The sequence below is a fragment of the Chionomys nivalis genome, chromosome 7 (assembly GCF_950005125.1).
Source record: "Chionomys nivalis chromosome 7, mChiNiv1.1, whole genome shotgun sequence".
NCBI classification, from domain to species: domain Eukaryota; kingdom Metazoa; phylum Chordata; class Mammalia; order Rodentia; family Cricetidae; genus Chionomys; species Chionomys nivalis.
In genome coordinates, this window is record NC_080092.1 from 2,230,044 (window position 1) to 2,256,281 (window position 26,238).

The following is a 26,238-nucleotide window of genomic DNA, read 5'->3' on the forward strand; positions in this document are numbered from 1 at the left end:
CTGTTTGTCTCTCACCAGCTGTGGTCTCCCACTCACCAAGGGGACCACCACCCCTCGTGACACTGGCATCTGCTGACCATTTTATAAATAATAACAATTAGTACAGACACAAAGTTCAACATTTAACAAATGTGACCTCATAAAACTGAAATCAGAGGACATTCTTTTTTGGACTAAGTGTCAGTCTCTTGGAAGAAGATTTTTACCAATTAAATTCCTATAGAAACTCCATTTTTTTTGGTTAGGCTTCCACCTTGGTACCTACTAGTTACTGGACTCTTACTCCAGTCCCTGAAGGCTCCTAGTTACCCTGACTCAGTGCCCCTACCCAAAACTGCACAGCTGTGACTACCTACTTGTCATGACTGCTTTTTTTGACTTTTGTAACTTGCTTACACAGATACCCACAGATTATTTTGAGTCACTTTAACCACTTGAAGGTGGAAGAACAGATCAGTTTTTGCTTGTTTGCATAGATATTGAAGGTTTTCTTGTGGTTTGGTCTTGGGGAAAAAAAACCACTTTCCCACACTTGCCTTCAGAACATGAAGAGATTAGGCTCTAAGGCTATCATTTTATGAGCAGTTATAAATCTTTCAATTATAACTAGATTGAGTCTATGATCTCTTCCCAGGAGTCACAAACTCCATAACATCAACTCTACGTTCAACAGAGAGATAATATCCAAAGTATATGAAGAACTCAAAAAACATGGTGTCAAAAAACTAAATAATCCAATTTAAAGATGGGGTATAGATCTAAGCAGAAAATTCTCAGTAGAGGAAATCCAAATGGCCAAGAAACATGTAAAGAAATGTTTATCATCTTTAACCATCAGGGAAATGCAAATCAAGATTACTTTGAGGCTCAGTCTTATACCTGCTGGAATGGCTAATGTTAATAACAGAAGTGACAGCTCCTGCTGGTAAGGATGTTGAATAAGCGGTACACTCATCCATTGTTGAGAGAAGTACAAACTTGTGCAGTCACTATGGAAACCAGTGTAATTGTTCCTCAGAAAAATGGAAATCAATCTTCTTCAAGACCCAGCTATACCACTCTTGGACATATACCCAAAGGATGCTCCAGTTCACAAAAGGGGCACTCTCTCATAGCAGCTTTATTCATAATAGCCAGAAATGGGAAACAACTTAGATGTTCCTCAACTAAAGAATGAATAAAGAAAATGTGGTACACTTATACAATGGAGTATTATTCAGCTGTTCAAAATGACATTATGAAAGTTGAAGGCAAATGGATGGAATTAGAAAAAAAATATCCCAAGTGAGGTATCCCAGACCCAGAAAGACAAATATGGTATGCATTTGCTTATATGTGGTTATTAGTCATTAAGTAAATAATAATGTACAATCCATATACTCAGAGAGGTTAGGTATAGAGGAAGGGACAAGTTTGGGGGTCAGGAGGAGACACATGGAGTCCCTGGGGAGACCTTGGAACACACATAAAATAGATTTTATGGGTGGATGGGGGAAGGGAGAAGAGGAATGGAAGCATCAGTTGGGGAGGGTGAGGGGGAATGGGGCTGAGGAAGGTAATTCTGGGAGAGACAGCTAGAACTGAAAGGTATTTGAGGGTTGGCATGGAAACCTAGTAGAGTGGAAACCTCTGAAAACATATGAAGGTGGTCCTAATGTCTCTCCAAATGATGGAGAGACAAGTTCCAAATATCCTTTACTTGTCATAGAATGACGCTTCCAGTATCAGGACTGGGATATATTCAATTGAATTGCTAACCAAAAGGGTCCCATGGAAATCTCCAAACAACCCAGGTCGTTGCCAAGACAATAGCTTGGTCTCCACAAACTGACAGCAAGATCCCATTGTTAAAAAAAAAAAAAAAAAAACCCAAAATTAATTAAACATGGAGAAGTCAAGCTGGTATCTCCATAGAACATTTACCCTTGCATTTTAGTCTCTTTGGTGAGAAAAGGTACTCTGTAGACTACTCAAAGAGAAACATAAACACCAACCCAGCCACAAACTCTGATCTACAATGCTGTCCTTTCTGTAGAATATGCTAGGGCAATATCCAACCAACATTTGATGAAACTTAAGCTCCACTCCATGAGATGGAAGCCATATTGGATACTGCTTGAGTGACCAAGAACCAGAGAATAGGCAGCCCAGAGACTTAGAGTATAACCAAACACTACATTCTTGAAAATAAAATAGTAGTGATAAAATGTCTCCTAATAATATTCTTCTCTCAAAGATCAGTACCTTATTCACCCATCACTCAGATAGCAGATGGAAAAGAATACAGGGACCCACAGTCAGACATTGTACGTGTGCCCCCACAAAGGAAGAGAGAGGGAGACCTTGGAGACAGATCTAAATGATGTATCTTCATCAAATTCTTTCCCTCAGAGCTCAGGGGAATCTGTGGAAGGCGAGACAGAAAGAGTGTAAGAGCCAGAGGGGATGGAGGATGTCAGGAGAACAAATGCTCCGAATCAACTAAGCAAGGATCATATGAGCTCACAGAGTCAGAAGCTCCAAGGACAGAGCCTGCAGGAGTCGGTCCCAGTCCTCTGCATCTATCAGGCTTTCAGAAGATGATTTCTCTGGGACTCCGGAGTGTGCTGACTAATGGATCGTTGATTCTTCACCTTCTGTTGGTTCACCTTGTCCAATTTCGGTGTGCTGGTTTTTGTTTTATTTTATTATATTTTATTTTGCTATGTTTTGTTGTCATCTTCTAGACCCTGTTCTTTTCTAATGGGACAGAAATGGAGTGGCCCCAGAAGGGAGGAAGATAGGGAGTAACTGGGAGGAGTGGAGGAGGGAAACTGTAATAAAGATATATTGTGTGATAAAAGAAACTATTTTCAGTAAGAGGGAAAATTAACCTGTAGTATAAATATTTTATATGTTAAATAACCTATACAGACATAATATCACAAAGGCCTATCAAAAATTGTGCTATCTCATAATGGTTTTATTTTGTCAGTTGGCCATTATAACTGCAAGTTGCTTTTTTATGAGCATCTTAGCATAATGGTTAAACAATGTGACCTGAAGTTTCTATCTATCTATAAGATGCATTAACATGGGGAAAATATTCTATTTCTCTGAGGCTCAATAAGGTGAGATAATGTTTTACATTATATGAGGTCATTGTGAGGTTTAGGAAGGATAACATATGCAAGAAACTTGGCATAGGGTAGTAACGATCATGGTGCTAGCAGTGGTCATCTGGCAGATGATTTGCATATAACACCATTTTTCACCCTCAAAACAAGATGACAGGCAAGGGATGTAGCCCAGTTAGTGAGGTGGTGTATAGCACGCACAGTAGTCCTGGGTTCTAGCCCAAGAACAATGAAACAGCAGCAGCAGCAGATGGGTAAGACAGGCTCAGAGGATCAACTAACTCATTTCAAGTTTGTAAAACTAGCAAAAGGAAAACCTTGCTTCCAAATGCATGATGTTGGTTGTGGCACTACCGAGATACACAAGTGCTGTGACCAGTCAGCTGGGAGAGGAAGTCTACAGTCAAACCAACAGACAAAGTTCCCCCAAGCAAATAAGTTAATTTAATGCTTGATTTAATAGGCAATTTCTTCCTCCCTATATTTTTTATCCAGTAAACTATAAATAGGTACAAAATGTGCCTTTGATTGAGTAGAATAGTCATCCTCCCAGATGGCTGCAGCAGGACGAGTGAGTGTTGGCCCACGGTCAGGTCTCAAAGCACCTACTGGCTCCTGTCAAGTTTTGGGAGAAGAGAGTTGGACTTTTTCCTTTAACCATATCTTCTGTGTTCTCATGGAGCTACTGCGGATGAAATAGACCACTTCTCAGCATCTGAGATGGGAAGAGGGGCTGTGCTATGAAGAAAGGGGGACCAGTAAAACAAGCTTTAGACTACATCATGAAGGTATGATAAGTTTGTGGGCAGCTGCTTTGTGACAAGAGAAGACTTCAAAGCCATCGCTCTTGTCCCTGCACCTGGCACGACAGTCTCTCCTACTGCAACTCAGTAAATAAACTATGATTGGGCATCCTTTGAAAAATCTGTACAATAGTACAGAAATAAAGGAGAAGGAAGCCAAGTGCCTGGATAAGATCACCAAAAATTCGATGATGCAATGATAAATATCAGAGAAGGTTTACAGTGCCATGTCAATTGAAACCAAGTAACAACTACATAAGTGTGTGTCAGAAACTGCTTTCAAGTCCCTGGTTCCTGCTTGTCTCATTTGCTCACTCCCTGTATACACACTGAGTGCCCACAGATACCTTCGGGCCTCAGGAGTGTTGTGCTTGCTGCTTTCCCTGGAAGGTCCTTCTCATCTGCTGCAATGTCACCTCCTCAGAGAAACCATCAGTGGTCGTCTTTGTCACTCACAATGCCCTTCATTCTTCATCCTCTGTTCTTCAGTACCCCTACTAATAGAAGTTTTCTGAAAGTAGATGTGGATTGTTTTCTTTTCCTGTTGTTGAAATAAAATGTCCTGACAGAAGCAAACTATAGGAGAAAGGGGTTTTCTTGGTTCCTGGAGGCTGCAGTCAGAGGGAGTAAAGTATGGAGCAGGAAGCTGGCTGGCCACTTGGTTTAGAAAACAAAATAAGAGCAGGCAGTGGGGTCCAGCTTTGTAGCCTGAAATCCCACCCACTTCCTCCAGTGAGGCTCCACCTCTGTCTTCACCTCCTAAACGGACCATAGCATTTGAAAACAGATAGAGACCCTAGCCTGTGGGGACACTCCACATTCAAACCACTGCAGGAGGCTTTTTATAATCTAATATCTTAAACTGCACCTAATACACTTAAGAGGTATTTTATGAATGAAATAAATGAGTGAATGAGTGAATAAATGAATTTTACATGTGTGGAGATATGTTCGGGGATAAGTCCCGGGGGACTGTGTTAACATTATGTAACTGAGCTACTTTGGTGAGTGGGAAGGACTTTACTTTTTCTGGTCATACATCAACACCACTCAACGGTTTCAGAAAATACCTCTTAGGTTCAAAAGAGACTGTTGCCGTACAGTCATGATATCGCTCTGTTGGAAAAAACAGAATTTATGTGTTAAGCTTTTGTAAAGATGTATCAAGGGCTGGACACTTCTTAGTGAAAATTAAAATGCTCCCCACTAGAACAAGAAAATGCAATTATGTGTTTTCTAGAAGTTCCTGTTTTTAACATTCCTTTTAATTTAATAATTGTTCCATTTTAAAGAATTCTTTGTAAAAAGTCCCTCTTGATTTGAACATGTTGGCAGCATGCTCAGAAAACTTTTCTTTTAGATTGTCTATATTCTTGTAAAGAGCAGTGGCTTCATAAGCAAATGCTGTATTTTAAACACACTCCCCACCCAGACCCTCCCTCATCCTTGCTTTCCCGTGCTCCTTTATCCTTTTAGTTCCTAGGCACTTCTACTTCCTGCCATGTACATATATACGAGTTTATGTATTGATACAAAATTCAGAATCCACAAATGAAAGAGGACATATTTGTCCTTCAGAGACGTTTTAATTTGATGAATATGATAATATACAGTTGTGTATCTTTTTTGGCTGTTGGCATGGTCCCATTCTTCCTTTGGGTGTAATGAAGTTCCATTGGGTGTATACACAGAACAATCTTTAGCTTCCTCTGCTGACAGATTCCATAACTCCAGTGACTAGTGCTATATTAGACAGCCTTGCACAAATAATGAGTAAATATCCAAGAGTGTCATAGCCACATCACATGGTTAATCAATGTATTGGGGGGGCATAAATTAGTCCATCTTCCATGTAATTTGGTATTGGGATTCCAACTTACTCTTTGTAGTTAGTAAACAGAGGACAACATGTCTGTCTCTGTCCTCAGATGAGGCCAAGCATGAAAACTGGAAAACCAAATGTCATCGTGAGTCCATCCTCTCTGTCCCATGGGTCAGCTGTCCTGAGCCTCGCAAGAGTCTGCTGTGTGGGGAGATGCTTCCTTTGGTGTTGATCTATGTCTTGAGAGAGTTTGGCTAAGTGATGTTTGATGCCTGTAACCAGTTTTAATGGTCGCACAAGAATAAACAAAAATGTAAATTTGGCCAATCTCTTCCACTTAAGGGAAATTAGTGTTATTGAGAAAACGTCATCATCTGTTTTCAGTTTCTGAGGAACTTCCACACTAACTGCCGTGGCAACTGGATCGGTTTACATTGCTATTGGTGGTCGTACAGTCGGGTCTTCTACTTTATGATCTGACTGCACCACTCACGTGACCTAGTTATATCTTCCTGGGTATTTTACGTGAAGAACTCCAACTCAGCATATCACAGAGACACAACACATTCACAATAGGTGTGAACCAACCCAGGTGGCCAACGTAAGAACGAACACACTACAGAGTTTTTTTCAGTCACAAAGAATGAAGTTGTATCTGTTGCAGGAAAATGGATGCAAGTAGAAACCATTAAAGTAAAGCAAGTCCAGTCATTCGCAGAAAGATAAATATCATATTTTATTTTATTTGTTGCACCTATATTTTATGTGTCTGTATAAATGTGTCTAGATTCTATATAGGCACATAACATTATATGTGTGTGTATGACATTATATTGTCATGTACCTGTTTCCTCTGAGATTGAAATATTCTGTCCTACAGGGAAGTTCATCATGTAGGAAGGCTAACAACTCAAAATAACTTCAGAAAGTTCCTGAAACTAACCAGATTTACTAGACCCCTCCCTGCCAGAGTAGGTAATAAAAGCTGAAAATTACCTTCAGCGGAGCGAAGATAAACTGGAAAGAGCATTCTCCCTTTTGTTGAATTGCCTGTGAAGTGTGCTCCAGGTTCCCAGCTTTGTGAACTGTCAGCCATTCTGGGGTGGGCCTTGGTGGTTCAACTGTCTTTGGGTCATTTCTGCCCTTCCCGTGGAAGTGTTAGAGCACTGAAGAGGAAGACTTCTCCCAGGGAGGTGCTGAGGCTCTGAGGGGAAAGCCAAGGAATACCACAGAGTCACGTGACACAACAAGCTTCACACAAGGGTTTACTGCGAGAGAGACAGGAGAGTGGCTCTCTCTGCTCAGGCAAGAAGAAAAGAGGAGGGAACTGAGCAGGAGACTGGCTTACACAGGGCTTAGTAGGGGAGGGTGTTTCCAGGGTGGAGATTTACAGGGTTGGAATTGGTGAGATTTCAGGCCAAGTTTAGTGATTGGTGGGATTTCAAGCTCAGGGACTGGTGAGTTTTGGTAGGTTTTCAAACCTAGAAACAGGCTCAGACCTTTTACCTTATATTACTCCCTTTTTGTTTATTACTAATAAACAACCAGAAGGTGGGAAAGGGGGCTACATTATTGTTAGACTATTTTCTGGTGATTAGGGGGTGTCGAAGTCCTTGGGTATAATCAGGGTTCACAGGCCTCTGACTCCATAGCTAGTGACCATTAATCATGTAATAACAAATGATTAAAAGTTTGGTTAAAAATCTTTTAGATTTATTTTGAAGATATCTAGAAAAGACATTTATAAGACAGGATGCAAGTAGAATTAAGAAAAGGAGGAAAAAAGGAATTAAGAAGGATAGCATCTGATTTCACAGTGGACTATATATTTTTTTTGAGATCATCTGGAGTTGTCAGATCTTATCTTTAACTATACTTGATTGGTTAACATAAAAGCAACATTCCTCCCTGAGGAAGAGACAAAGACCATCCTTCTCACTATTAGTAAATCTAATCCTTGCCTATTTTTTAAAAATTTATTATTTTAAAAAGGAAATAAACTATCTTTTTTCACTTTACATGCCAGTCCCAGTTTCTATTCCCTCCCCTCCCATTCCCTCCACCTACCCTCCCTCACACCCCATCCACTCCTCAGAGAGGGTAAGGCACATTGCTTTGGAAAAGGACCAAGGCCCTCCCTACTTTATCTCAGCTGAGCAAGGTAACCATCCAACGAGAAAAGATTCCCCAAAAGCCAGTACAAACAGTAGGGACAAATCCTGATACCACTGTAGTGGCCCTGCAATCTACCCTAGCCATACAACTGTCACCCACATTCCGTGGGCCTAGTTTGGACCTATGCTGGTTCCTTCCCTGTCTGGGTGGAGTTGGTGAGCTTCCATTAACTCAGGTAGACTGTTTCAGTGGGTGTCCCTATCATGGTCTTGACCTCTGCTCATATCTTCACTCTTCCCACTCTTCAACTGGAATTTGGGAGCTCAACCCAGTGCTCCACCGTGGGTCTCAGTGAGTCTATTTGACGCTGAAGGGTGAGCATGGTCTGAGTCACCCCTTGCAAACCCTGGACTGAGAGGAAAGCTGGTAAAATAGTTAGGGTAGTGTTAGTCTACCCACTCCAGTGGTGACAGCAGCAGTCATAACCAGGACTGAAAGAAGGGGTAAAACCTGTCATACTGCTCTAAACTCTCTGAAGAACAAGCAAGGGTTCTTCTTTGAATTCCACACCCAATTTTGGGAAAAGGAACACTAGGGTGCAAGTCCCAGGCCACGCAGTGGATAGGCAGTGGGAAACTTGAGAACTGAGGGGTTGTGAATGTATCAACATGAGGGCTGGGTGGCAATGCTAAGGGTCAAGGTATGATTACGGTTTGAGGGATCCAGTGTGCCCATAAAGTATGTCCCTGAGGACGTGATATGCACTCACTTATATGTGGATATTAGCTCCAAAGTAAAGGAAAATTAGGCCACAATCCACAGACCCAGATAAGCTAAGTAACAGGGCAGGCTCAAGGTGGGATGCTGGGATCTCCTTAGGAAGGGGAAATGGGATAGTATTTATGGGTGCACTGGGGAAGATGGGGATGGGAGCAGGAAGGATCAGGTGTGGGATGGAGGGGAGAGTCTTGGGAGAGACAACTGGCAAAGGGGGTGCATTTCAGGGTGAAGTAGAAATGTGCAATGGACACCCCCAGCAATCTCCAAGGGTGACCTCAGCTAAGAATGACAGAGGGTGTGTAGTTCTAACTGGTCATTCCTGTGACCAGGCAAGACTTCCAGTGGAGGGACTGGGACACCAACACAACCTTTGACCTACAATTTCTTCCTGCCTACAAAAAAAAATATGCTGGGGTAAAAGTGGCACAGAAATTTTGGAAGGGACCCATGACTGGTCCAGTCTGAGACCATGCCATGAGAGGGACTCTACCCCTGATGCTGCCCGGAGCTTCAGGACCCAGAGACCACTTAGCCAGAGACCTAGGATAGAACTAATACACTGGTTAGAGAAATGGTCCATGCAATGATTCCTATGATTCGCAGATCATTGCCTAGCCCAATCGTCATCAGAGAGACTTCATCCATCATCTGACGAAAACAGATGCAGACACCCACATTTAATTATTAGGCAGAGCTTGAGGCCAAACAAGGTTTTAATAAATAATCTGAGTCCCTGGGGTAAGAGAGGAAGGGCCACAAAACAAACTCCACCATTGGGAGTTTCTATTAGCTCCAAGTAGGAGCTGAGAGGTGAGTGAGAAGCCCAGGAAGGCGTAGGGGAGCTGTGAGACGTCCAGGAAGAAGCTGGAAGACTGAAGGGCCAAGGTCAAAGAGGCCCAGAAGGCCTTAATGCAACTGGGGAACTTAGCAAGCCGTTCCTGGGGAGGAAGAGACAAAGACACAAGGAGGGTTCCAATAAAGGGAGAGGAACCAAGTGTCTTCATGACTAAATAGTCACCCATGTGGTGGAGTCCCAGAGGGCATAGCAGGCTCTGATAGGACACTTGCCCAGTAGGCAAGGAGAGATGGATGACTAGAACAGGCAGAGGGAAGAAACAGTGGAGGAGGCAGATGCGAGAATTTGGAACCAAATACGATGGGTTGCAGAAGCCAGCAGAAACAAATGCTCCACACATACCTTAAGAGAGGCAAACCAGCAACTTGAGTCAGTCTGAAATGTTGAGACATGGGCATGGCTGAGAGGTAAGTGTAGGCTTCTCTAGCAATGTTGCCTGGAGAGAGATAGCTTAGGAATGGAGTCATGTTTGGAGACCTCTGTGTGTTAGGAGACCGGGACCGTGGGGAACAGAGATGGTAGTGTTGAGTGACCCAAAGATGAACCTTCTTATCGCGCAAAAGAAGTTTGGCTGCAGCCAGAGCATGTAGGCAAGGTGTCCATCCTTGGAGAGTACGGTCTAAGTTTTTCTTAATAAGTATACAGTGGGCATAAAGGAAGGTCCCAGTTGATGGTCCAGGACCCTGAGAGCTTATACCTTCTTCTCTATGGCAGAATGAAAAGGAGCAAGCCAAACCTGGAAGAGGTAAGGCTGGGAACTGGAGAGGGGCCTACTGGAGTTTATGAAGGGCTTGGGGATGGGTGCAAGGAGAAGCTCCCTTGAGAGGGGCAGGGGAGGAGAGAGAACGGATCCACGAGCAGAAGAAGCTGTCCCTAGAAAGGATAGAATTTCGTCATCCTGAAAAGCAACTGAACTGTATGTTTCCTAACTAGAGTGATGACCTTATGAGTTGGAGTAATAGCCAATCCCAGAAAAGTAACCCTAGAGGGTGGGGCCCTATGCCCCTGGCTGGACAGAAAGTTTAATAAGGTAGAGGTTTACTGGCTGATTTGCAGGATCAAATTGTAAAGGAGAATTCATCTACATACTGTATAATTTTGCATTTAGGAAGAGGCAAGAGGCTAGAGCCTGGCCAAACAGATGTGGGCGGCCCTAATCTGCAGTGGTCCAAGTGAGTTGGGTAGGAAGATGAAAATCCAGGTCAGTCCAAGTAAGTGAAGGCCAACATTCCCCCACAGGAATTTTAGTGCAGAAGGAAGATACCATCTTAAAATGGATCTTTTTTTTTTTTTTTTTTTTTACTACATAAACTGAGTAAAAATTAAAAACTTATGTGGAAAAGGTCTGTGAGTTAATTATAAAAGAAAAATTGAGGCTTTGTTAATTATCAGAAATAGACCCAGCAGAAATTAAGGTTGGGGCAGGGTTTTGTCTTTGTCTTTTCAGGAGAATAAAGACATCCATCTAAGGAATCTGAAGACTACTGGACAAATGAGACATCTGAAGAAAAAGACAAATCATCCAGCAAAAATATCTCAAGAGGAAATTGGCCTATAGGTATATCACTTTTCCATCAGGATAAAATTTCATAAATCTTCCCAAAAGTTTGTTTCTGCTATTCTCTACAGATATATAATGCAAATGTTTTTTTTGTAGTCCCAGTCCAAGGAAAGCTTTACCTATTAAAAACATAAATAAAATATCACTAGAAGAGTTCACTTAATGAGAAGGGATGTCTGTTCTGACCAAGCCATCTACCCCAGCAAGCTCCCACAAAGGAAGAACTATGGTCAGTTTAGTTCAGGTAGGGGGAGATAAAGGAGGTCCCATGGAAGACCACAGCAAATAGTCAAGGACTAGGGACAGCTCGTGGGCTGAAAGTAGGTGCCGGGGAGGGTTGACTTGGTAGCCTGGTGATGAGGAAGGAGAAAGAGAGACCATAGAGACTGGAGAGAGACAGAAGGGACTGTGGGTTGAGACCGATAAGTGGAAGCTCATTAGCATGATCAAAAATAGTGAGTAAACATTTGGTTTGGGTTTCTAGAAGGAGTAGAATTTTCATTTGTTTTTGTTTTTCCTTTGGTTGGTATTTATCAAGTGGTTACTTTTAATGAACATGGAGCTAAAGTTACAAGACAAAATCCATCCTTTTCAACCCTAGAAAAGTTGGCTGTCAGTCATGTGGCTGCTTCCATCCTGGTAGGGAAACAGCAGCTTTGACGGTGGCAAACCAAATGTTTTTTTTTAAATTAAGATTGAATATGTATAGACATTTCCTATCAACCCTGCTGTTAAGAGTTTTATGTTAACCCCCTTGTTACAGATTTTACAGATTTTTATTCATACCCAATAAGGTAACAAATCTTGAGGTATAGAATGTTCACATGATAGTCTTACAAATCTTGAGATAAAATTTATACCTTAGCAAAAGTATTAGAGAGTTAAGCCGAACTAAAAGAATCTGAGATGAGCCACAGGGGTCCCCACTGGGAACACTCTGTCCCTTTATTTTATTCTGCTCTTCTTTCTCTGTCACACAGTCAGGTGGATAGCCTGATATGGGGCAGAGATTTTAGGAACTTTTAAATAAGCATGCTTGGGTCTAGAGAAGGGGGAACCTCACCTCAACTCCAGAACCAACTGTAAATCGAAGTGAGACAGGATAAAACAAAAGTCCCATGCAATCATACATAAAAGGCACTTGGATCCCCAAAAAACTGAATACAAAGCTGAGAACGAAGAAGGATTAGAGATAGGAAATTTTTGAGCCTTGGCTACAGACAGAGGACACCGCAGGAAGTCGAGTAATGCACAAGCCAGCGAGGAATGTTTGCATGCTGCAGCTGGCATGCTCCTTCGCTTCTCATCGTCCTGCTAGGTCCATCTCCCAGATCCCATTTAGTAACCCAAATCCACCAATCATAACTCAAAAGACAGAACATTTACACAGTATGGAGAAGAGACCAGACAAAACCAAGCAGGGCTTGGAGCAGAGAAAACTTGAACTAGGGAATTAGAAATCTCTTTCCATTTCCCTGATCACTCCCAATGTTTGTAAAAGTCTTGAATATCATTGGGATCTAGGGTGTCATTAAGCAACCATTTAGAGTGGTTACCTAAGGGATAATGAGATCAGGTTCTATTGCAAAAGAAAATAAATTTGGGGCCCTTCAGATATGGTGCCAGGTGGAGAGGCTAGAGGTTTTCTAAAAGGCATCCCAAGGGGGTATGAGAGGGTATGGAAGGCACGTTCCCATGTGGGAGGTCACTGTAGCCTGTAGTTGAGGGCATTCCCAGGACTCAGGAATGGCCCAGTGAGGACCAAGCTATCCAGTGGGTCATCACTGCACTCAGTGGGAGTCAGGGATAATAGTGTGACTAGGGGACATGGTGTCTGATACCAGGGCTTTCAGTGAGGCCCAAAGCTTTACATAGAGGCAAGGAAAAGCTGAGCTCAGGGATGAGGTCTCATCCATGGGAAAAAGTCAGCGAACTGAGTTGCAAAAGCCACAAGGCCCTAGAAGAGCTGTGTGGTTATGGAAAGTTCCTAAGGAAATATGGGAGAAGAAGGCAGGAAAGGGGACCAATAACCTGGTTGGGCCTAAGGAATCTACAAGATTCTGGTTCTAAGGGTGAGGGGCTGAGCCCTGGTTGAAGAAGACAGGCATAGTCTTAAAGATAATAGCTTGAGGTAACTCTGCCTCCAAGAGTACCAGAGAAGACACTCAGTGGCCATTTCTTAGGCCTCAGAGAAGCATTTACTCTGACCAAAAGGTGCACTTACTGAATTGTTACTGGTGGATGGAGTGCCAAGTGATCAGTGAGCTGGAAGTTGAGTCTATTGCCGGTAGACTGGAGATGAGGGGAAGGGTCCCAATGTAGCTCAGACCCCGAGGGGGAGCACAGGCACCAGTATATGTGTTACAGCTCTGAAGGGAAAGGCATCCAAGCCAGCAGACGCCAAGGAATACCACAGAGCCACACAAGAGATTACTGGGAGAGATGCAGGCACGTGGCTGCCTCCGCTAGAGTAAAAAGCAGCGGAGGACTGAGCAGGAGACAGGTTTTATATAGGGTTTCTTAGGGGAGGGGCTTTCCAGAGTGGAGACTTCCAGGATGGGGATTGGTGAGATTTCAAGCCAAGTTCAGTGATTGGTGGGATTTTTGAGCTCAGGGATTGGTGGGTTTTGGTAGGTTTTCAAACCCAGAAGTGGACTTGGACCTTTTATCCTACAGTAATTAACCCCTCACCTGTATTCCTATAAGTAACACCTATAAAACCTGATTGGTTCACCAAGTTAGACTTTGGTGGCATCCATACTTTGGCCTGTAGTGGACTCTGTCTTTGGGGTGAGTAGGTGTGTGTGTTTCCTTCTTCCCAGGAAAAGTTTTGTCACACAACAAAATGAAACTCCAGGGAGTAAAGACACTAACAAGAAAGGGAAGCGGGGAGAAAACATTGCAGGGTATGGAGCAGAGATGGTCAACATACAATATATACTTGAACAAGCAATTTAAAAATAATTGCAATAAGCCACTCACCGTGCAGATTCTAATTCAAATGCCACCTTCGCCCAGAAGCCTTAAAATAAGACCCTAGGTTTCTTCTTGCTTAGCTTGTTATAAGAGTCCTAGACTATAGACCAGCCTAACTTTGGGAAAACCCACAGACCAGGATTGATTTAAAACCTTAAAATCAAATGGAAAAAATAATATTGAAACAAAGGACAGGAATAAATTCAGTTTATCCTTTCTAGAAAAAGAACAAGTATTTCAGCCTGCCTTTTGGGGTACCAACAAGAAACCCACAATTACACAGGAGAACGTTTGAGGTAAAGGAACAAGAGGTGTGCAGAGTGAAACAACCTCGGTCAAAGTTCAGACTGGTTCTGGGCTAGGGAGTGCTATCTCCAGGGAGACAGTTCTTCAGAGGGGCAATTCTGTCCCCACAAAGAGATGACTGGCGTGCTTGGAGGGATGTCTCAGTCTCCCCTCATGGCAGTGATCAGTATAAGAGACACATTTTCTAGATTTTTAAAATATCTTAAGTTCTCTTATTGTAGAATCTTCCTCTGAAGAAGATTGAGAGAAGTTAGGAAAATTAAGATTAACCAGCCGTGTATTTCCAGTTTGTAGAAGTTCCTTAAACAATCAATAGGTCTGTATGCAGAGCTGAGCAAGAATCAGGCCCTGAATATTAGAACAAAGCGGCCGAGGCTCCATGACGACAGATGCGAAACTGCCCTGCATTTAGCCAGCCTTTGAGGGTCTGCACTGAAGGCAGTTCTAACAAAAGTAAGCTCTAAGTCTCTATCACAATAGCTTGCTGCTGCAATGTTTTGGGATCTGTTCCAGGGTTTCTTTCACTCCATTAGTTTCCTAAAGCTACCCTAACAAAATAGCAGATACAGGATGGCTTAAATGATGCTGATTTACTTACTGCCTTGGAGGGTGGAAGTCCAAAAATCAGTGTTGGCAGGGCTGGTTTCCCTCCAAATGTGCGAAAGAAGTATATATTCTGGGCTTGATTTCTAGATTATGAAGGTTCCTTTATTGGTGATAACAAAACTCTGTATGTGTGTCTGCTGTTTTATTTTTTTTTGGTTAACAACAGGTATTAGATGTTATAATATTGTCAAACAAAATGCATTTCCATGACCTCCCCACTCCTGCTAGTCCTTGAATCCCCCTAGGTCTCCTTTCCTTTGGTGTGGTTTCTCTAAGGATGTCCCTTTTGGTGTACAAATTTCCCCTTTTCATAATAATACTGGTTATGTTGGATTAAGGACCACACTACTGACTTCACTCTGACTGACTGCTTTTGTAATGATCCTATTTCCAGATACGGTCACATTCTGAGGTATTGGGAAGTCAGGGTGTCAAAATGTCTTTTGGAGGTGTATGAACCTAAATTAGCTCACACCATTAACTGTATTATGTCAACCAACTATGGTACTGTCTTGTACATGCTGTGTTTTGTTTTTTTTTTCTCAATATTTGGTTTCATCTAGAGCCCTTAGTAGTGTTTTGCACATAAAGAAGCCATGAATAGAGTAAGGTAATGCTCCCTAATGCTTGAGGAATGCCTTCTATATGGGAGTGTTCTGGCCTCTAAGGGAACAAGAATTGATTCTAAGAATAGAGAAAAGCACGTTGTTTTATTTATAAGATGAGATACATACACAATAAGTTCAGTACTTAAGGGAGATTTACAATATATAAACAGTGTATTGCAAATTAAATTTTTGTATGGGAAAGACAATTCAGAAAAGAAATTGTTTCAAAGGGCTCTTGGGGAGATGACATCAAATGTTAATAAATACTATTCTGTATGAGATAATTTGCAGAGAAGCCTCTAGCCTGTCTCTTCTTGGGCCATCTTGAAGTTCTTCGTTGTGAAAATACACTGAAGTCATTCAACTTATGTCTTTAAAAATGATCCATATTTGACATAGTTACTATTTTAAATGATGCTTTGTGATTGCTGAGAACTGGGTCAATGACTGGCCTGAGCCTGCTGTAAGGATCAAAACCATGATCTCAACAATGTGGCCCAGGCTCCTATCTCTGGCACATGCTGCAGTTACATGGGTGCCAGCATAGGGCTGCAGTAGCGCATGCTCCCTTTCCAGTCAGAAGGGTGCCACTGGGTGTGGTTTGGATTTGATTTGAGTGTGTTCTCCAATGATTTGCATGATGGAAGTTTGTTCCCCACTGTGAAGTAAAGTGTAAATAAAAACTACTCGAGGTTCTATCTCACCCCTGTCAGACTGGCAGTCATTAAGAAAGCAAATGACAATTGCTCACAAGGGTGTTGTGAAAGAAAAGCCTTACACAATGGGAATATAAGCTAGTGGAGGCACTTTGAAATTCAGAATAAAGGTTTCCTTTGAGGAAAAAGATCTTCTATACGAAGTTGTACAACAAAATCTGAAACTCAACACATGACAGAGATACCTACAATCAATGCTTATTGGGTAGAAGTCACAACAGCTGTTATGGAACCAAGCTATGGGTTCAAGAACAGGTTAATGGATTAAGAAAATGTGACGTATACACACAGAAAAATTTTAGCCATAAAAAGAGATGAAGTTATGTCACATGCAAGATACAAAGTGGATACAACTGGGAGATTTCCATATTGGAGAAGCTGGGACATCACACTGGGGTTAGAGACCCAATTTTCTTGACTGTCATCTTGTCCCCCCAGCATATATCTGCTTATCTCTCCACCAAGTCCACAGTAGGTTCTTGGTATAAGTGTTGAATGAACTGATATAAAACTGAGTGTTCAGAGGTCAGGTGTTTTCTATAACAACACACGCGCGTGCACGCGCGCTCACACACACCCTTCTACAACCTTATTGAGATTTCATCCACATGTGTTCACTTATCACTAAGTCGGGTTGAGGCCACAAAGGTCTGTAGTTCTGATGCTCAACCTTAGCTGCTGTGGTGGAAATCCTCAGTGGTCTCCACCACAGGGCAGGTATCCCTAGGTGATACCAAACTATATCAAGGGTTGATAATCATGAAGCATAAAAATAGCCTCTTTGTGGGGTTTTCAAACCGCGGCTCATCAGAAATATGTGACCAAGGTGCACTCATGAACTGACATCAGGATCTGTGAGGAGGAGGATGAATCTCTGAAATTTTAGGAAACCCCCAGTTGCTCAGTCATGTTGAGACCCAGTTATCTGCCTTTCTGCCTTCATTGTTCACACAAAGAAGTAATAATTTGTGTGGATGTGTTCCTACTATAGATTTCGACTTCCTCCCAAGAGGCAGTAGCTGACCACAGGAGACACAACCAACTGACCAGGAGGGTTAGAATTTGCTACTATGTATCATTTTATTATTGAGCCCTCCCAATCTTTAGCCCCGCTCAGACTAAAAAGTCCTTCAGAAGCTTATTAATTTGACTTCCAATAATTTTAGAGAACACAAACTCAAGCAGAGAGTGGATTAGAGCCTTTTCACTGCTGAACAAACACTCTCTAAAAATAAACTCATGGTGAAAACTGGATCAGTGTGAGCATTCAGAACTGCATTGGGCAAGACGCTTCTGAGACCTTTTACATGTTCAAGAAGCTACTGATTTCACAGTTTGAATAATTACAGTTGATGTTAAGAAGAAGGTACACTGGGCAGTACATGCTCTAGCAGCTTTGGGTTAACAGTACCATCTGAGCAAATGAACCCTTGTTATTAGAATTATATTAATTTTTACTTTCAAAGTGATGTCAAGAAATTAGTGTTTAAAACTGAAACCTGATGCTAATTATCTGTTTGTCTTTGGACAACACATTTATCATTTGGGAGTTCTTGTTTTCTAAGTTTGAAAATAGAGCAATAGAGCCTTTGTATCACATGACCCTTGAAGAGCCCTTGACTTTTTCTTTTTCTACCAAGGTTTTTGTCAGAGGGAACAAAGCAGGTAAGGTACCTGTGTTTACCACCTTAGCATTGGCTGCTACCAGGCCAGGAGGAATGAAAACAGACAAGGACCATGGCTCTGGAGCCTAAACTCTGTGACAGAGCCCACTGTTCCCTGCCTAGCAAGTGCTTGCTGACATCAGGGGAAGCTCTAGATGCAGAAGCCATGGTCCTTCAAGAGCTAGGGGACCAAGCCATGTGGTACTGTGAGTTCTTTCAAGAGGTTTTAGGGTGAGCTTGAGAAGTATACGAAGGACTAAAGTTAGACAACAGGATCCAGAGCTTCTGCTCCCCAGTGGCATATCAACTCGCTGCTTGCTTAAGGAGGGCTGACCCCTCCGCAGACAAGCTCAGTCAACAATTCTAACTGGGACCATGGTTTTGCTCATTAAAGTGCATGAGGTGGGGTCCCCTAGCTTTTGAGGCGGCAACAGCAATCCAGTACTGACTGAATCTTCTGTTTCTTGTAGTTTGACAGCGTGTTTGCCATTCACCTTACTTCTGGGATCACAGGATGTTCTGCACCCTCCCATTGTGGTCCGGGATGTTGTGGTCCAGGATACTGCAGTCTGGGATGCTGTGGTCTGGGATGTTGTGGTTCAGGATGCTGGGGTTCAGGATGCTGGGGTTCAGGATTCTGCAGTCTGGGATGCTATGGTTCGGGATGCTGTGGGCTGAGATGTTGTGGGCTGAGATGCTGCGGTCCTGGATGCTTCAGTCTGGGATGCTGTGGTCTGAGGTGTTGCGGTCTGGGATGCTGCTGTCTGGGACGTTGCATACAGGATGCTGTGGTCTGGGATGCTATGGTACCGGATGCTGTGGTTTGGGATGCTGTGGTCCTGGATGCTGAAGTCTGAGATACTGTGGTCTGGGACACACTCCTCTCAGCTGCTGCTGCAGTGAATTTCATTTCTTTGACTACCATGAAATATTCTGAATGGGCAGAAGAGTTTAGACTCACTTAACAAACCCAAACAGCACACTATCTCCTAGGTCAAATGAATGATCTTATTTTCATACCTTGGTCTATAAACTTTCCTTCATCTTAAACTCCTTGTGTTCACCTCCTTGTGGGACACTATTCTGAAGTTCTGGAATCTTATCAATAAACTTACTTGTAAATTTCAATAACCAGCACAGTGTTGATTTGTATGTTCTTTAAACTTGTCCTGACAAGAATCAGAATGAGCACATTATGTAGCTTGCTTACTCTTTCTATTTGGCATTTGTTTGAGATTACTTAAATTCAATTTGTTCATTTTAATAACTGTCTAATGTTCTATTACATAAGTATTACCATTCTTTTTGTACATCCTGGTACATTTTCTTTTTACCAACATAACACTTAAAAATACATACATTCACATATCAGTGATGTTACTCTTACGGAATCACATCCCTATCAGGCAAAGTATTTGATGATATACCCAGCTCTGTGCAAATTCATTTAGACAGCATGGACTTACTTCTTGTCAATCACATGGTAAGCATTAATAAAGTTGACTTTTCTTCTCAATTTCTAAGTAAAAATAAACAGCTTTAGGAATTCTAACATTGTCTTTCCACATCCCAATCTTTTTTATTTTTTTTTATTTCTTTTCATTTTGTTTTTGCACAAATCTTGTCTTGGAGGTTACTGTTTAAACCGAATGTGTTTTAATTATGTGTAATTTAATCTATAATTTAATCTACCATTTCTCTTCCAACAAAGCTAGAACTGACAAGCGAATTTGCTTCTGATGAAACTAGTCTACCACTTCCCTACCTCTTGTGTACATCTTCCAAAAGTCTCCTCTCGTTGGGTTGCAGCTCAGCTGGCAGAGTGCTAGCCTAGGCCAGACATGCTCCGGGTTTGAGCCTACTGTCACAGAAACAGGGGTGGGGGAATCATGTGTGAAGCTCCTCCCAGCACTCAGGAGGCTGATGCAGGAGAATCAGGAGTTTAGGGTCATTCTGACTTAAATAACAAGCTGGAGATCTCCCTGGGCCTCAAATTTGTGAGTAAGTAAATACAGCCAGATTTTTTTTTTTTTTTTTGCATTTTTCCTCATTCCTATAACAATCCCCACCACTCAACACAAGTAAGTTTTAAGCTCTACATAGGACACTTCATTGCTGCGGCTGCATGGGCCTTTCTCCTGGTGGTTAGAAGTCATGTCTCTGTTTTCTATTCCTGTGTGAAGAAGTGATAGTGTGAATGTGTGCTTTCAGAAACACAAGAGTTTGGTTGCCGTCTCGGTAGGCGACAACCCATGTCACCAAATATCCTTAAAATCCCTCTTTCCTATTTGCTCTCTTGAAAGATAGCTGTAGAATTGCAAGAAGAGAAACCTATTTCAAGACCATCCCTCCTGTTCTACCTAGTGGCGCCCTCTGCTCAGGAACAGCTCTGCTGTAATCTCAGCCTGGTGAAAGGATGCTTGAGGGGTCTCATTAAGACTGGGGAGTTTCTGGAGGGAGCGTTTCTGATTAGAAGTAAGAAAACTGTGGACTTGAACTGAAACTAGGAACCCAGTGGCTTGGGTGACTGAAGGGTGCCCTGGGCACGTGTGGGGAGATTGGTGTATTTAGTGCAACTTCTAGGGGAAGGAAGTCAATTTAGAGGGGTGTGTGTGTGTCTGTTGACGGAGATCTTCATTTCTCCTTTTTTTTTTTTTGACTGCTACTCATCTTATTTCGTTATGAAAACTACAATTTTCATGCTAATGATAAGGAAGTCAACTGAGTTCACAAGCTGCTCAAAATCTCAGTTTCCCCCTTACGGGCATTATGAATGTGAGCTTGACTTCTCTAGAATTCGGTCTCCTATTCAGATCAATGAGAACGATAATGATATTTCCCTATTTTCTTTGTGAGGCACAAATGGCAGATTATCTGTAAGGTGTCCAACTTTTAAAGAGTAAGAGTGTGATAAATGTTACCATGGCTGGCCTCTTCCCTTCCCATTTTATATGTGCAGTGCCTTAGTTTAAACCCAACATGACTAGGTACCACAGATGTAAACTCTGTGTGGGGCCTAGTATTCATGCATATTCCACACATGGTAGAACCCCAGAACGTGATCACTAAGTTGGCAAATGTGGAGTGCTTTTAAAAACTGACCCTGGCAGTAGGCTTAACGCTTCGATTTTGATTTGGTCAGTTAGTACTGCTTGTTGAATTGGTTTAACAAATGTCTTGGTATGATCTTTGGTGGACTGTATACATATGTTTATTCTGTACTTTGCTAGTTGCTGTGACAAGATGCATGACAAAGTTTGAGGAAAGATTATTTTGGCTCAGATAGAGGAAATAGTCCACCATGGTGGGGAAGGCAAGAGGAAAGGATGCCGGTTACGTTGCATCCATGGTCAGGAAATAGAAATGGATGAATGATGGCGCTCAGCTAACTTTCTCCTCATCTTTAGTTCAGAGTCCCAGCCTATGGGATGGTGCCACCCACAGCCCATGGGAGGGTGCCACCTACAGTCCCTGGAATAGTGCTTCCCACATTCAAGATGAGTCCTCCCACCTCAGATAACTTAATCTAGAAAATCTTTCACAGATACGCCAGAGGCTTGTTTACTGAGTAATTCTATATCGCATCAAGTTGATAATCAACAATAACTATTGTGCATATTAACTCAGTTATTTGTAATCAGATCTTGTTATTAAACAGGGTCTAGTGGCTAGAAACACTGGAATTATCCGGAAGTTGAAGCAAATCCATGGCACCACCAGAGTCAGAATCCATATGTAAACAAGATCCCTGGGACTTTCACAAGCATAATAAGATTCAAATTGCGTTTATTGGATGTTTACAATATATACGAAAACACTCGCAGTCATGGGCATAGCTCAGCACAGAGCACTTAGCCAGAAGTCACAAAACACTTGGTTCAGTGCTCACTATTCCAAACAAGAGAGCCACCACCACTAACGAAAGCAACCCCATTCTTCTTAAACAAACATGCTGATTCTGTGTGTACAACAAATGATGGAAATGGCAGACAAAAGGCTCAATACCACATCAAGTTGAAGCACTGATTGTTGAATACCCTGTTAATTGATATAAACCACTGGAAGAGGACACAGATGCACAGCTGGTAGGGGTTCTGTACGTGCATCTTTCCCATGGCTGCGAGCGATACCTAAGTTCTGGGCTACGTAACAGCAATACTGCGTTGTAGTAATGCCACAGCAGGGCTACGGAGGTACAGCTAGCAGTACCGCTTCGTAGTGAGGCCACAGCAGGGCTACGGAGGTACAGCTAGCAGTACCGCTTAGTAGTGAGGCCACAGCAGTGCGTGCCGATCTAGAAAGTTTGCAGGCGTTTTCTCTTTTCGTGAGATGAAAATTGTACTTGAAGAAAAGTTCTTGACCTAAGAAACTATTCCATTCTTGTCTCAATTTTTCTTTAGTGTTCCAAACCCGTGAGCTCCCACCGACAGCTGAGAACTCAGAAGGCATTCCTGAATTACACTTCCGTTTCTAACAACCAGAACATGTCACTCTAAATATTTATGCAACCCATTAAACACAGATATTGAAAGTGCCCAATAGGATAAAGCATGCTAATCCTAACCCCAATCCTGGCATAGGGTCTTCCCTGCATGGACAGGCAGGTAAACCAGCACTCTCCTCGCATCTCAGCTCCTCCTTGTAGAGGTTAAGAACACAAGTCGGGAGCAGACTTCCTTAGACTTGAAGGCTGATTCGGCTGTTTACTACAAGTGTGACTTTGTGGGTATTTTGTAGGCTCTGTAAGGCTGTCTCCTTGGCATGATGCTGTATCTCTCACCAGCCTGTACAGAAGGCTAAACAAATGCTTGTGCATAAACCACTAGGCACAAGATGGAGTAGCTAGTGTGGGGTAGACAGAATTGTCCCTTTGGGAATAGAGTTGTGTTGCCCAAGTTTCTAGGTGTTTGGACTCAGTTTCTCTAATATTCTCAGTAGAAATGCACGCTGCTTTGTTAGTCTCTACTCTTCCTGCCCTGCTGTCTCTTATTAAGTGTTCACATTCTCATTTTAATCGTGGATACAAGAGTTGAACTCCTAATGTTACCAGCAACACGCTCAAATCAGCATATGCCAACCAAAGGAAATTAACCAAATACAGGTGTGTCCATTAAAATTGTCACTTGCATTACCCAGAGCCGATGGATCCAATGAAGAGCACAATTCTTTAGACACAGAGAAAGACGAAGACTTCCCGAAGTTAATCCAAGAATAAATGAAATCGGAAACAATCTTTCAGATGCTGCTTATTATCAAATTGTCTGCTTAATAAAAATATTCCATGGTGTTGGTTATAATTGGGTACTGTCAGTTTAATATTGTCTATATGATATATTGTCTGCGAATAACAATACTGAGTGGTGATAATTATATTTGGGTGAAAGAACCCTCTCACATATTCACTGAAAGGCACACTCCCCACAAACTGTGCAAGCTGAGTCAATACTGAATAGAAGCATCCTGTGTTGCTCCTTCTAAATTTGCCTCTTTGTTTTCTCAGGGTGTCTCCTGTCTTTCTAGGATCTAAAATCTAAGGTAAAGAGACAATTGCTTTTCTCTCCTCCTTGCAGCCTGTACATCAAAGGCAATTGCGTCTCCCTCCCCAGATTCTCGTCTGTATCATATTTCAGTAAGGATCTCTTGTGCATATAGGGCTCTTACAGGGTAAGCTCAGGCAGGTGTCAAAAGCATCCCAAACCCATCACTGTGTGAGGGTCATATTGGACATAATCGACACAGTGGACCACCTCTCTGTGTAGTCAGCCTTCAGCAAAGAATTCTATTAAGGTGAGAATGGAAATGGCATAATGCCCCTACTCTCCCCAGCACTAATTGCTGGAATTTTGGTGACTTATTATACAGACTAGGACCTGAAAATACACATTTTAAAAGGAACATAGATTCTCTGGCAGAATAAAGAACACAAGAGCCATGGAGACTCTGAAATGAGATATCCATCACCGTTTAGAGTCCAATGGATGGGGACTACAGTGTTCAGTTTCCTTCTAGGAGTACGGAGCCATTAGAGGGCCAGGCTTCTGACCTCAGAGGAGGAACTGCAGACATGCCTTCTGCAATCTGCTGGCTTAGCACTGCACACTGCCACTTGAGCTCTTTTGTTCTGATGGCTTCCTTCTGACTGGTCCTGAAAACACCCTGTTCTGCAGCCCGTCAACAATATTGTGAACGTTTCACTGTTTTGCAGAAACAGCAGCAATTTACAGCTGCTCTTGACATGGGAACACACAACCCTTGACCATCTGAAGTAAGTCAGGCATTATGCGAGGGAGGAGGCTTATCCTGTTGTCCTCATCTGAGCTTCCCACTCCCATGCTGAAGCACTTGGAATGCCACTGAGTTTGTCCTGAGAGGTCTGAAAAGAACAGAATTCTCAGGGCTCTGGTTTCTAAAGGACAGAGAGGGAGAATGAGATGGCTTGGACATTTATTTGTTTCTACCTTCAACTACACTACACGTTCATAGATTATTTCATATCAATTGATACTGAATAGGTGTGTGTGTGTGTCTGTGTGTGTGTGTGTGTGTGTGTGTGTGTGTGAGAGAGAGAGAGAGAGAGAGAGAGAGAGAATTTACTTTCCAAAAGTCTATACCAGGTGTTGGTCTTCAAACCTGCAGGCAAATAGCACAGCACGCTGCTCCTTTCTGTCTGTCCCAAGTAGATGTCACCAACCAATGAAGCCTTTTATTTCCTTGATGTTTGAATGTTTCTCATCCCAGCTTCTTGTATAGTAAAGAACAATCAAACAGAGTGATGTCAGTTGACACTCTTCCCACTTAGGAAAGATTTGTCTGAAAGAGGAAGATTCTTTTTCAAATGGGGTTCTATGCCTCACAGAGGCACTCTGCAATTCTCCTGATCTTCAGAATCATACAGCATCACCCAAGACACTGAGATCATGTTTATGTGATAACAAGGTGGTGCTGCCGTGAGCCACCACACCCTTTGCAGCAGCAGCCACTGATAACGTGTTCATGCATTGTGTCAGCTTCTTGTCCATTTTATACACTTTTCTGTGGACTGAGCTCAATTACAGCAGATTGCAGACCCTGCCCTCTCGCTCAGGAAACAGCCACCAATTCCCACAGCCTAAGAAACCCCGAGTGTTGGCATCTTTTCTGCCTCAGGTACAAGTAAAAAGGTAACCTGTTGTCTAAGGGTTTTGTCCCACCAGGTCCCCAAGCTGTTTAGTCCCAAGAAATCACACAGAGGTCTACATTAACTATAAGCTGATTGGCCTAGTAGCTCAGGCTTCTTATTAACTTTTAAAACTTATATTAACCCATTATTCTAGTCTATGTTAGCCACATGGCTCAGTACCTTATTCGGCAAGGCAGTCACATCTTGCTTCTTCTGTGGTTGGGTCAGGACTGCAGAATAAGTTTTCTTTTTCCCAGAATTCTCCTGTTCTCATTACCCCACCTCTACTTCCTGTCTGTTTGTCCTGCCTAAGCTTCCTGCCTGGCTACTGGCCAATCAGCATTTATTTAAAATATGATTGACAGAATACAGACCATTGCCCCACACCAGGTAACCAGAGCACATGCTTCCTTCACTCACTATTCTGCCATCCCGATGCTTAGGATGAACATTTTAACAGATCTAGTTACTTTCATTTTATATGTATGAGTATTTCCTCTGCATGTATGTAAGTGCACCACTGGTGTGCCTGGTGCTTGCAGAGGCCAGAAGATTGCACCAGATTCCCCTGGAACTGGAATGACAGCCAGAGAATTGTAAACCACCATGTGGATGCTAGGAACCCAGGGTTTCTGCAAACGTAGTAAGCATCCTGAGCCATCTCTTCAGTACCAGAGGAGCGGCTTCTTAAGGAGGGTACGAAATGAGTGTTGCTCCTTTGTGTAGGCACGGCTGAGCACTCGGGCTGAGAAAACGTTGAGGCACAAAGCCTGAAGGGACTATCCTGTAGCCCTTGCATCTCCTCTCCATGCTTCCAACTGACACCCCCTTTCCAGCCTGTTTTGGTGCTGCCAAAGCCTTTAGACTGAGCCACAGCCAGAAGAAGCTTGGTGGATGTGCAGGCTGTTGTTCCTCCCTCCCTCCTTGCAACAGTGGATCTGGAAAAGCCTTTCTCGGAGAGCAGTGTGTTTGCTCTCCTACTGCTGTTGCCTGTGTTTGATCTGATGTTTCTTGCCTGGAGCTCTTATTTCAGACTAGAGTAAATTATTTACCGATGTGAGCAACCAAGCCTTGTGTTATTCAAAGCATAAACCTGAAATATCCAAGCAGTCAGACATCACCAGCTGACGATGTTTATGCTTTGTAGATA